At 38.9% G+C, this 14,103-nt stretch overlaps 1 protein-coding gene and 1 non-coding gene across 10 annotated transcripts in view; one reads left to right on the top strand and one right to left on the bottom strand.

Annotated features, from left to right (window-relative positions):
* Spidr (scaffold protein involved in DNA repair) overlaps positions 1 to 14,103 on the top strand; it is a 280,374-nt gene that overhangs the window by 56,974 nt on the left and 209,297 nt on the right. The gene's annotated exons all lie outside the window — the stretch shown is intronic.
* On the bottom strand, positions 2,625 to 2,697 carry Trnan-guu. Its single transcript has one exon. It is a non-coding gene; the product is annotated as a tRNA-Asn (tRNA).

Raw genomic sequence — 14,103 nt, forward strand, 5'->3', positions numbered from 1 at the left:
CTATCTATCTATCTATCTATCTATCTATCTATCTATCTATCTACCTACCTACCTACCTACCTACTTATCCATCATCTGTTATTTATTTGGAGCTAGTTAAAGCTTTGAACACCCCTCTTTGGAATGCTTTATTCCTTCAGAAGAAATCCATTATTCTGTTTTTCATGTGGAAACCACCACTGTTTAATGTGTGGATCTTAAATCTTGGACTTGGTCTTCTAAGTTTTAAATTGCGTATAGCCCTTTGTTAAGTTTAATAATTTCCAAAATCATTAGTAACTTTTGTTCCTTATGACAGTTTCAGGGCATATGTCTATAGATTTTAATACTTCATATATTTTTCCAAATTCTCTTTAAAAATCTTTTTTTCTTTTTTAACCACATATAGAAAACTGAGCTGGTTTATCAGCTCCTCAGGGGCGCATTTCCCCTGCAGTCCTAAACCATCTTTTTGTTCTTATTTCCTTGCCAATAAGAGGATAGATGTTTCTCGAAACTGTGTTCTGCTTTCAGTTCCTCAGCATTGCCACAGAGTACTATCGAGGAATGTGTTGCAGCTTTATCTTAGGCATCACCCATTTTTCTCTTCTTTGCTCCCTCATTGGTATTTCTAATGATCATGGAAAGTAAATTTTATATGCAGGTTTATTATTAAAGGAAACTTGAAAGAATCTATTTGAACTATAATTTAGGTCAGAGAGCAGGGTGTTGCCTAATTCAGGAGGTTTTGTTGTTGTTTGTTTTACATTGAATTATCTGGTTTGTAAGAAAGTGAAAGCTTTGGAAGCTGTGATTGACAGTTAGAGCATCATATACTTCTATTTAAGTGTCTTTGGGATGCAGGTAGATTTCTTCCTCAAACCTATTCTATTTTGCTTTGTACTTTCAAATTAATGTCTAATTTTTACATGTTTGAAATAGCTTTAGAATGCATTATAATCACTGCTTATTTTGCACATTGGTATTTAAATATTTACTTATCTTTAGTGCAAATGCTCCTTCACTCTCCTTTAGGCTACACTGTACTGGCATAATAATTTTGGGCATGTTCCCAGCATGTTCTTAAAACAAGACTGATAACATATAAAAAGGCATTTTAGAATATAGAGGTAATTTGTAAGAATAAGTATCAGCTAGAGCCAACTGGATTGGGAATTACGAAAAACGTTTATTATCAAACTTGCCTAGCTTCATCATGTTAGTTAAGGAATGTGATGCTTATTTAATTGGTGGCTATATTCTCCATATTAGCTTTTCACTAACGATACTTTGTTTTTAAGATTTTAATCTTGTTTTCTTTAGATTAAAATTTCTCATCCCCTCCATAATATAAGTTGCCTAATACAAATCCTACTGTTAGAGGATATTGAAATTTTTTCCCCAGAATTTTATTTGGAATTATGGAAATCTGGTAACAGTATTGTAATTAAAAAACAAAATATGAAAACAAAGATCATCTTACTGTTACTACCATTTTTTCACTGTGTGTCTGAGTATTTTCTTATATTCATGTAGAGACTTTGAGTTCTTTCTACGTTCTCATTCCTAGTCCCTAACTTGGATGTTTACGAAGTAGATGAATTTTTGTTGAAGTAAAGGGTATGAAGCAAGGTCACTGTACATTGGTTACCAATTCCTTACACACCACACACAAGATTATGTGAATTCAGTTTATTTATAGGTTGGTGGTGGGGACAAGAAAAGCTCAAGAAAGCTTTAGGGGCCCCAGAGCTCCAGAAAGCAGTTACAGTACCAATGTCAGACTCAATGGTTTGTATTCCTTTATTTATTTATCTATCTATTTTATCTGTTTGTTTGCTAATTACTTTTGGCCAGGAGTAAAGGTAGTAAAGAATTATGACTGAAAATGACAAGGTTTTAAAGTAAAAGGAGTACATAAACTATTCATGCTTTGATTTAGTGATCAGTGCCTGTGTGGACTTCTGGGTATTTGTTCTTTGGACTATGTTTACTGTGAATAGTGATTGCAACAACCTTTGCTAAGGATTGTTTAGTGAACTTTCCCCATTTTATACCAAGGTTGTCATTTTGGAAGACTATAGATTTGGTGTAGGGGAAATAGAAAAGCATAAAAACTAATGGAAAAGATTTGAGTTTTTTCTAAAAGCGCAGAGATTCCTTATGCATGCCAGATAGTATTGGCTTTCTCACTTGTATCCTTTGTAGGTGAGCTAGAAGAGCTCTGTGAATGACATAACTTATGACCTGTTTGTTTGAATTGCACCCAGTGCTGTGGGTTGGTCTTTCTGTATGTTGTGACTATGTGTTAATAAAGAAGCTGCTCTGGCCTATGGCAAGACAGGTTATAGCCAGGCAGGAAATTCAAGCAAAGATACAGGCAGAAGGAAGGCAGAGTCAGGGTAGATGCCTGCCCGCCACCCAAGAAGCAACATCCCAGCAGATCATTAACACCACAGCCACGTGACAATACATAGATTATTAGAAACGGGTTAGTTTTAGATGAAATCGCTAGCTAGCAAGAATCCTGAACCATATACCAAACCATTTGTAATTAATATTAAGCCTCTGAGTGATTATTTTGCAACAATGGCTGCTGTCTGGCCAGGACTAGGTAGGACTGAGAAACTTCAGTCTACAATTGGTGCCCAGTGTAGGGCATGAGCCCACGACCCTGAGATTAACAGTCTCATGCTCTACCGACTGAGCTAGCTGGGCAACTGCAGCTGTGGATTCCTTTCAGGTTAATATGGTTCCATCAAGGAAGACCCCCCTGAAAGATCTTCAGGTAATCCTACATCCAGAGCAGCTTCTTCATTAACCAGTGGTAGCAATGCATTTTCACAACATACAGAAAGACCATCCCACAGCACTGTGGTACCTGTTTTTCTCTAGGGCTTTTCACAGAAGTGATTCAACCTATTTTTTCTGAATTTACTTACTCTTCCTTCCTAACTGTAACAGCATGTTCAGAAAATTTCTACATATAGTTTTGGGAGAAGGGCTAACCCGGGAAGAAAGCTAGAGTGTAGGTTTGGTGTAATTAGAAGTGGGTGGAAGTGACTGTTAAGAAAGTGATGTTAACGGGCTAAGAATTTTATGCTTACCTAAAATAAATATCTGATAAGTATTCTAAGACATGAAAAATCCCCTTATTGTATTTGAATATGCCAAGATTTCCTTTAGTATGTATTCCAACTTTGTGTGTGTGTGTGTGTGTGTGTGTGTGTGTGTTTGTTTGTTTGTGTTTATGCCAGTAACACAGTGTTCTGTTAAATCTTTTTTTTTTTTTTGGTTTTTTTCGAGACAGGGTTTCTCTGTGTAGCTTTGTGCCTTTCCTGGAGCTCACTTGGTAGCCCAGGCTGGCCTCGAACTCACAGAGATCCGCCTGGCTCTGCCTCCCGAGTGCTGGGATTAAAGGCGTGCGCCACCACGCCCGGCCTGTTAAATCTTTAATTGATGAAGATTGCTGGTTCCTCCCAGCCATGACTAGGGTTCTTCAGATAAGTTTCAGTGCTTATTCTGGTGTAGTATGGAATGCTCGCTCCTCTTGCCTTTGCATGTGAGGTAGTCTGGGGAGTTAATTAATTTAAAACAAGCTTATTAGTACTTTTGGTTTTCATGATTACAATTTTTCTCTCTTGTATGGCTTTGGTAGTGATACTGCATTCTTGTTTACATGACTTAGCATGCTCAAGTTGGTTTAACCGTTCCTGAATTAGAATTTACCATGGGGGCTGGAGTGATGCTCAGAGTTTAAGAGCACTTTCTGCTCTTGCAGAGGCCTTGTGCTTATTTTCTAGTAACTCCAGCTGAAGAGGTACCCATCACTTCTGGCCTGAGCAAGCCCCTGCATGACCACAGACATATGCATGTATACATAATTAAAAATAAAATAATAGGCTGGGCGGTGGTGGCGCACGCCTTTAATCCCAGCACTTGGGAGGCAGAGGCAGGCGGATCTCTGTGAGTTCGAGGCCAGCCTGGGCTACTGAGTGAGTTGCAGGAAAGGCGCAAAGCTACATAGAGAAACCCTGTCTCGAAAAACCAAATAAATAAATAAATAAATAAATAAATAAATAAATAAATAAATAGATTCTAGTACACACTGTACTGACTTATCATTTAAGGTATTACTTTATACCTTTAAAGAAAACCTACTCAGAAAATGTTGTGCTCAATTTCAAGATTGGAAAAAATAGGTTAGGAGCAAGAAAAAGCATTGATAAGGATTTGATAAGGAGTACATGCCTAAGAAGATATGTCCATCTTCCTTCTTTTATTGTAAGAAAGGTTTTCCTTTAGTTTCTTCCCCCTCTATTTACCATTTTTGTTTTCCAACTACAGAAATGCATTGACTCATGCATTAGAAATACAAGTTCACAAAAAGCTGAAGAATAGACAGGGAAAATTGCACATTGTAAACAGATGTTCCCTAAGAATATTTATTTTGCACGTATGGGAGTGTTACAAATAGTGCACCAGATCCTCAGAACATAACTTTTCTTTTTTCCATTTAAAACAGTATTTAACCAAATTAGGAAGTTTCTCATGATGAAAGAGAAAATAAAAAATGTACAGGGTTTACCTTAGAGGCTGTTGGAATATGAATTTTTTTGTGGATGTGTGCTAATTAGTTAATATCTAAAACTTCTCATTGTTTTTCTTTTTTTTTTTAATTTTATTTTATTTTACAATACCATTCAGTTCTACATATCAGCCACGGGTTCCCCTATTTTCCCCCCTCCCACCCCCTCCCCCACTTTTCTTATTTATTGATTCATTTCTAGCAGGAGTTAATTCCTTCTTAACCAGAATTGTCACCTTGTCAATGAATGTAAAGCAGTCATAATCCAGTGCTTCATAATGGAGGGTTTTTCTGTTAACATTTTTTTTTTGGTTTCACACACATAATATACACATGTACACACAAAGCAAATAAATTCCAAATATGTATTTTTACATTGTTTTGTTTTTTTTAAATTGTTAATTCTTTTATTTCATGTGCGTTTGTATTTTGCTTGTATGTATGTCAATGTGAGGATGCTAGAACTCCTGGAACTGGAGTTACGAACAGTTGTGAACTGCCATGTGGGTGCTGGAAATTGAACCTGGGTCCTTTGGAAGAGCAGTCAGTGCTTTTAACTGCTTACCCATCTCTCCAGCCTCATGTTTTTACATATTTGAATTTAATAAGTACATTAACTATTTAAAACTAACATTGTTTAAAAGTAATATAGACCTATTCCTTTGGAACATTTTTTTTTCTTCTTTTTTTCCTACATGGGTTATATTGACTGGGTTTCAAGAGTTCAGTGATATTTGAAGAAACTATTTTTCCCATTAAGCCTTCTTTTACCAAAAGTACTCATTGATAGCCTCCCAAATGTTATAGGTGTGGCTCATATATTGAGGGCACCTGTCGGGATTTCCGGGTTCTTGAGTCCTGGGTCAAGGGATCGGACAGGAGTACATACATAGTGGTGTTAATAGAAATAGAGATACCACCTGCAACTCTAGCTCCAGGAAACCCAGTACCCTCTTCTGGCCTCCACAGGTACCTACATACACAGTAGACACACATAAATACAATGTACATATATATAAAACACAAGAAAACAGTTTGGTGGTTGGCCAAAATGCAAAACATTGTTACTCTGTTACTCAACAATTCTACCCTTAGGAATATATCCTCAAACTACTGAAAATGTGCACCTATGAAACATGTACAGCAGTGTGTTGCTAATAGTAAAAAAGTTAAAACAACTCAAATAGCTATCAAATACTGGAGAGAAATAAAATGTGGCTTATTCATACAATAGAATATTATTAAGACATAAAAATGAACGAGAAACTGACAGATTAAATGACTTTGGTGAACCTTCATAATTTCATTTGTAGATCTTTTCATTTCTAATATATAAATACATTTGGGGTACTGTCTCCGGCCAACATTGTATACTTCTATTTGATGATTTCTGTGTCAAACATTATATGGAAATGTTTCCAAGTATTTTCTGTATTAACTGTGAATGAATAGAACAAAATAAATTGCCTGTGATGGAAAAAAAAAACACAAGAAAAAAATTCTCTAACTTTATCAGGCAGGACTCTTGAAATGAGGGTGTATGATCAAATTGTGTATTTGAGTTGTCATGGGAGCATAATTCCTATACAATGAATGCCCTCTCAGAGGACTTCATTAGTATTGAGGCTCTGATGTTATACCTGAGAGTACTTAGTCAAACAGGTATTGATATATTCAGGATATGTAACCATGAGAAAAACTAGATGAAGACTAATTTTGTACTTTAATAGAAAAGACCGAATGGATAATAAACATGTATTATTAGAGGTTCAACATTTGAAAATCTCTTCCCAATATTTTCTATAGTAATATACATTAATCCATGTTCCATAAGCTGAGTAAGTCACTGTGATTTGTAGCACTTACATTTCCGGAAGGAATTTTTATGAGTATGTTTGCAGTGGGTAGGAAGGGAACTTTATACTTGTTACTATCAAGTAAGACCAATGTGAATAAAGGTATTAGAAAAATTTGTATACTAAACTTCAGTTTTACAGCTATACAGTTGTGACAGGTTTCATTTGTAACTATCTACCTAATATGCTACATAATAGGTTGAGTTCTACAGAATCTTTTACCCAGTGTTTTCTTATTCAGTTTTCAAAGCGACTCTGTTGAAATGAGCATTCCTGTGTTTATTTTGTTTGTGAGACTACTTGGTTGTATCACAAATAGTAAAAATGTGCTCAGAATTACTTTGGTAAAGGGAATAATGAGGCTAGTCACCCTTGGTGTCTGTCTGGACAGTTTACCTTGAACATTTATTTAAGATTTTCTTAAACGTAACTAAAAGAAAAGTACTACTTAAAGTAATAAAAGGGAGGTACGAATTTACCACTTGGGCTTGTTAGGGAACAGTTCACTGGCTCTGCTAGTTTGCTTCCTGTCATCATTTACTAATTGTAGGAAACCTTGAATCTGGGTCTTGACACCCTTTGGTGTTTGGATCTGAGGTCAGGAAAATCATTCCACCTTGTCTCAGTCCCCACTCCCAAGGTACCTGTTAGAACTTGCTGCTCTTAACCTGGCCTGCGTGGGAGACTATGGCATTCTGCTCTGGTGGATGTCTTTCTTGTGGTTTACTCAGACTTGCTGGATTCTGCCCATGGAGAGCAGAGTGGCGGGTGTAGGACGACCAGGGGAAATGGCATAATTGCTTGAATCAGACTTCTCACTTGCTGTGTGTTTTTACTTCTCTCATTTTGTTGTGGTAGTGGGTTACATTATCATATAATAAAGTGAGGCAGTGTTTACTTTCCTTAGTGTATAACATTTAGTTTGTTTTAATTGACTTCTTCAGAGGAAAATACAATGAACCGTTTCTGTAAGTAAGTGCTTTTGCTTGGTTTTCATATAAGAAAAAAGCCTACAATATAAAATTTAGAAAGACTTCTTCTATGTTAATCATATAGTATTTTATTTTTATTTTTATTTTTTTTATTTTTCGAGACAAGGTTTCTTTGTGTAGCTTTTCGCCTTTCCTGGAACTCACTTGGTAGCCCAGACTGGCCTCGAACTCACAGAGATCCGCCTGGCTCTGCCTCCCGAGTGCTGGGATTAAAGGCGTGCACCACCACCGCCCGGCTCGTTAATCATATAGTATTTTAAAGCTTCTTGAAAGGCAGGAAATAGCAGTAAAGAGGACTGAATAAGATGCTTATCTGTGATGGCATGGCAGCAGGTTTGTGGGTGTTCAGTCCCTAAAAAAGAGTAATTTCTACCAGCTTCCTTCCCTTCCCTTCCCTTCCCTTCCCTTCCCTTCCCTTCCCTTCCCTTCCCTTCCCTCCCCTCCCCTTCCTCCCCTCCCCTCCCCTCCCCTCCCTCCCCTCCCCTCCCCTCCCTCCCCTCCCCCTCCCCTCCCCTCCCTCCCCTCCCCTCCCTCCCCTCCCCTCCCCTCCCCTCCCCTCCCCTCTCCTTCCCTTCCCTTCCCTTCCTTTTTTTTCCCTTTCCCCCCCTCCCCTCCTCTCCCCTCCCTTCCTCTTCTCTCCTTCCCTCCCCTGTCCTCTCCCCTCTCTCTCCCCTCCCTTCCTCTCCCCTCCCTTCCTCTTCTCTCCTTCCCTCCCCTGTCCTCTCCCCTCTCCTCCCCTGTCCTCTCCCCTCCCCTGTCCTGTCCTGTCCTCTCCCTCCCTGTCCTCTCCCCTCCCCTCCCCTGTCCTCTCCTCTCCCATTCCCTCCCCTCACCTCCTTCACTTGGACTTCTCCTAGCAGCTCTTAGTTGTAGATTACCTGAGAAGTTGTTGTTGTCATGTTGGCAAAAAATGGATTTAAAAAAATACAGGACTTAGGTCTGTAATTTGGAGGCTAATGAGGAAGGAAGAGCATATGAGGTTAAGGCCAGTTTGGACTGTAAAGCTAGATTAGAACTAGACTGTATCAAAAAACAAACAAAAAAACCACATACAAACCAGAAGAACTCTCACTGTTAATCCAAGTGAGTTTTGATCTTGCAAGTTTTGTACATGGTCGGTATAGAATTTACCCCTAAATCTGGGAGACCTTGTACTGATTAGGTTTGTTCAGTTTGGAATACATACATTGTTAATTTGGTTTCTTTCAGTTGCAGTGAATCTTACAGATTGGTTTGAATTTCTAATGTACCGTATGTTTATTTCTAATAGTATTCTGATAATGCATGCCTCATGGTCATATTAAAATGCCCATTAAAAAGCAGGTTTGTTGTAATTACTATATTTAAAAAAATTTGCTGTCAGAGCATCTTTTGAATTTACAAATGCTGCAGAGTCCTAGATGAGTTTCCCACTTTCTCTGTGTACATTTAGGCAGGTGGCAGCTGGATGATATTTCTCGTGGAGAGAATCTCACCTGGGTGAGATACAGAGAGCAGACTCTACTGCTCTCCTGTCACTCACAGCAGAGCCTGGGGAGCAAAATGGAGGCACACACAAAATTCAAGGAGTAGCAATAGCGACACATTGTTTTTCTTTTTTTCTAGAATTTTTGGCAGTTTAAGACATATATATATATACATATACATATACATATATATATATATGTATATATATATATATATATATTTCCCTCAGAAGCATGGAGACCATCCCTGGCACTGAGCTCTATCTATAACAAGATCCAGGTGAATGGTCCCAGTTTCTGTACTGTGGTTTTTGAGTTCATGTGGATTGGGAAAGGGTAAGAACCTCCTGACTCCTGTCCTCTGATACCCAGAATTCTCTTCCTCTAATAGTGAACATTTCCTGAATCTTTTATAGAGACTTGAATAGATGAATATAAGGATCTATTGCTTGCCATTTTTAGACATGTAGCTGCATATTTGTTGGCTAATAAGTACTTGAGAACATATTTACTATGCCCCAGTCCTTGATGATGACATGGAGTCCACATCTTACCAAGTCTGTTTGGTGTTCCATCGAGCAGTGTACCTCATTTATATGTCTCCTATAGATAGACTTTTCACACTGTACCATCTTATATACATCTTATACACATTTTTAATAGCCTACACTTTTCTTGCTTTATGCTTCTTTTGTTCCATGTTTTTGATGTCCAAAGGAAGGAATTTCTTTTTCTAGAATTTTTTCCCACTTATACACATTTTTAGCATCTGAACTATAAGTTAAATGTTAAAATGATTTAGCTACTATTATTTAAGCAATCACTTTATTCTCATTTAGACAAGACTCAATGGCCTAAATTATTAACTTTTCTTCTTGTAGGCAAAGAAAGATGAACAATTGTAAGAATGAGTAAGAAATCAGGACTAGAGGCATAGATGGGATTTTGGTGTGCTGTTTAGTGTTTTGTGAACCTAACACAAGTTAGGTTCATGTGAGAAGAGAGAACCTCAATTGAAAAAAATGCCTCTATCACATTGGCCTTGTAGGAAGTCTGTGGAGTGCTTTCTTCAATTAATGACTAATGTGAGAAGGCCCAGCCATTGTGGATGATGCCTGCCTCTGCCTCTGCCTCTCTGCCTCTCCTGCCTCTCCTGCCTCTCCTGCCTCTCTGCCTCTCTCTGCCTCTGCGCCTCTCTGCCTCTCTGCCTCTCTGCCTCTCTGCCTCTCTGCCTCTCTGCCTCTCTGCCTCTCCCGCCTCTCTGCCTCTCCCGCCTCTGCCTCTGCCTCTGCTTCTGCCTCCTAAGTGCTGGGATCACAGGTGTGCTCCACCACACCCCACTTTGGTTGTGGTTTATCACAGCAACACAAAGCAAGCTAGGACAGTAGGTAAAAGAAATTGTTGTTTAGCTTCCTGTGTGTGCTCCATAAGATATAGATTTAGAGAGAAAGAGATATAGCTACAGAGACACACACCTTTCATGGTGTAGTGGGAAAGGTAAAATACATGTGTTAAGAGCAGTGGGATGCCAGAATGAGTATAGGTCAGAGGACAGCAAAAGAGCTCATGGACAAGGGCAGTGACCAGGGTGTGGAGTTTTAAGGCCAGGGTGTGTTTGATTGAGAGGGTAGCTGAGCAGAGGCTTCAGGTTGGTTCAGGAAAGTGAAGGATCCCAGATCTGAGGGTGTGTCTGAGTCCTAAGATGAGGCATTTCACTGCTCTGCCTGAAAGCAGATTGGTGTGTTCCTAAAGAGAACATGAGCACAGTGTTGGGAACTTTTCTCTAGGGATGTGTGGGATGGTGCAAGTGGGCACACAGACATCAATAAAGGAAAGCAGCAAGAGGTCGGATTAGGGGACTGGTTATCTTTAGTGATCCTGATTTAGAAAGCAGGACTGCCTGAGAATGAAGAGCAATATTGAGCTCTTAGTTTTTATCATCAATGAAGTAGTTTCAGTTCCATTTGATATAAAAAGAAAACAGAATACATTATAAGTAAAATATACACTTGATGGCCGAGACCCTGACGTACTCATTAGATGGTATAATAGATGTCTTAGATAACAAAGGTTATGAACAGTTTATTTTTATCATGTGAAATTGAGATTTTTCAAATATAAATGTCTCTCACACATTTGCAAAGATAAGTGGAGTAAGCTAAAAGGACTAGAGGCATAAATGTGAGAGTTACCTATTTTTGTGGTTACTGAAGTGTGAGAATCAGAAAGTAAAATCTTATATAAAGAGTACCTGAGCCAGGTGGTAGTGGTGCACACTTTTAATCCCGGCACTCAGGAGGCAAGAGGCATTTCAATCTCTGAGTCTGAGGCTAGCCTGGTCTATAGATCGAGTTCCAGGACAGCCAGGGCTAACACCCCTAAAAAAAAAAAGACCTACAAAAAGGGGGCTGGAACCAAAATAAAGGGGGGTGGTGTGGTGTGCTGGAGAGATGGCTCAACATTTAAGAGCACTGTCTGCTCTTCCAAAGGACTCAGGTTCAGTTACCAACACCCACATGGCAGCTCAAAACTGTCTCTAACTCAAGCTTCAGGGTATTCAACACCATCACACAGACAGCCATACAGGTAAAACACCAGTGTACACAAAATAAAAATAAGTGAATCATTTAATAATAAAAAAAATTACTCAAATACCGAGTACTATTGCTAAGCACTGTTACAACCTTCTTTTTGTTTGAGACTAGATCTTGCCATGTAGCCCAAGGCTGGCCTTGAACTCAAAATCTTCCTGGCTCAGACACTGTAGTGCCAGGATCATAGGTGTATGCCATTATGTCCTGCTATAATTCCTTCCCTCCCTCCCTCCCTTCCTCCCTCCCTCCCTCCCTCCCTTTTTCCTCCTCCTCCTCTTCTTCTCTTTTCTTCTTGATTTTGGTTTCTGGTTTTTTTTTTTTTTTTTTTTTTTTTTTGAGACAAGATCTCTCTACATAGCCCTGGTTGCCCTGGAATTCCCTATGTAGACCAGGCTGGTCTTGAAGTGATCTGCTTGCCTCTGACTCCTGAGTACTGGGATTAAATGCCATTGTGTGTGTGTGTGTGTGTGTGTGTGTGTGTGTGTGTGTGTGTTTTGCTTAACTGTGCTAGTGAATTCTAATTGACCTGTAATGTACCCACTTTTTTGCTCTGCATAGCAAGATCTGTGTCTTGAGTTCAGTGGATTTTACCACTGTAATTAAATTTTGTAATACGCCATTTGGTTTTCAGAAGGTACTTCATGTTCAGTAGATATGACCTAATCCTGTGAGCCTTTAGGCATGTGTCTAGTATTCAGGAAGTGAGCAATTAAAGCAAGACAAGACTGGGGTTGATAAACTGCTGATGATGTGAAGGTGATGGAGTGCCCACCACAAATGACAGCATTTCAAAACTTAGAGGGAGCAGACTTAGCTGTTAGCCAGTGAAGAAATGGAACTTATGTCCTACAACTGCAAGTAGTTGATTTCTGCCAAGGATGGTCTTGGAATTCAGATTTATCTCCAGAGCCTCTGAAGGAGAACTAAGCCCAGCTAGTAGCTTTGTGTCAGCTTTGTGGTATGCTGAACAGTGGAGCCAGTTGAAATGATTCAGATTGCGATGAGCTAATAAATGGGCATTTCTTTAAGCTTCTATGTTTGTGGGAATTAGTACAAAGCTATGAAAATTAATACAAAGCTTGTGAACAACATTTGAAGAGTATAGGTAGCATGGACCATTGTGTATCTCACATGCGCAGGAGGAAGATGTATAAAAAAGTTAAGGGGCAGCAAGAAGCTGATAGCCTGTATTTTCTTCTCTACTAACCCCCTGCACTTCCATAGGACTGAATACAATCTGGATTTAGTGTGGTATCAGCAACATCTAGCAGATGCTTTGTATTCAGCAAGTCTTTTCAAACTATACAGGTTATGGAAGGGAAGGGATTCTGTGTAGGTAAAAGGAAGGTGAAGGAGGAAAGATGAAGATCCTAAGTATATAGTGAGTCAAAAGGCAAGTTAAAAGCTGTGGATCGTGAATATTATCTTGGCCATTAGGACTGCTAGTACAAATACCACTGGCTAAGTAGCTAACAAACAACAGACATTTGTTTCTTACAGTTCTGGAAGTTGAGAAGTTCAACACTGGGATGATAGTTGATTTTGTTTTCTGCCTGCTCTGGTTCTAGATTGCTGTCTTTACACCATATCTTCACCTGATGAAAGGATTATACTCTTTGATCAGGGCATTCTGAATCCATAGCATTTGTCTGTTGCTGCTCTCAGAGTTGGAAGGAGCTGAGAATTACAAAAAGATTATGTTGCTAAGGATACCCCAATAGATGACTATAATAGTCTCAGTGAAACAGTGAATGTTAAAACAAGATTTCAACCATTAGAATTAAAAGGAGGTCCTGAGATCTTCTTACCGAGGAGAACGTGTGTGGTCATTATATAAAGAGTGAAAAGTGGAATTCTGCTTATGGTCCACTTGCACATCTGTGTGTGTGTGTGTGTGTGTGTGTGTGTGTGTGTGTGTGTGTGTGTGTGTGCAAAGTAGCTAATGCGTAGCAAAGAAAGTTACTTCTGGTCTTTTAGAAATTGATGTCAATACTTCTTTGTTAATACCTCATTAACGTTCTATATTTATAAAGCCAGCTATTGACTATGAGACATGAATGCTATGTTAGATTTCTGTCTCTGTGACTCATACTGTACTGAGGGAAGATTTGTTTTTGTTCATGGTTTCAGAAGTTTCCGTCCTTAGACATTCACTTGGTTCTTATGGGCCCTAGGTGAACCTGAACATTATACAGGATTGCATGTGGTCCAGGAGACAGATGTAAGTAGAGAGGAAGAGGCAAAAGATAGAAAAATTAAGAAATTCTGTAAAGGCATGGCTCTAGTGACCCGTCATTAAATCATGAATCTAAAACTGGATTAGTCTATTCATGAAGTCAGAACCCTCATGATCGTTTTTTTTTCCTTTCCCTCAGTCCTCCTCCTGAATACTGTCTATATCATAGAACAAGTCTCCCATACACAAGCATTTTGGCAAGATATTTAATATCTAAGCTATAACATTTTCAGTACTTAATTTCCTGCTTAATAATGGAAAAGGTCTTTTCTGTGGATACTTCTAAGCATTAGGAAGAACTGTTCTGGATATGATTGAAATAATAATAAAGTAGCACTGCTTTTGGGTTCCTTCCTAGTGCCTTCCTTTTCAGGTCCAAAGGAAACTCCAGT

The sequence above is a fragment of the Peromyscus leucopus genome, chromosome 12, assembly GCF_004664715.2.
Source record: "Peromyscus leucopus breed LL Stock chromosome 12, UCI_PerLeu_2.1, whole genome shotgun sequence".
Taxonomy (NCBI): domain Eukaryota; kingdom Metazoa; phylum Chordata; class Mammalia; order Rodentia; family Cricetidae; genus Peromyscus; species Peromyscus leucopus.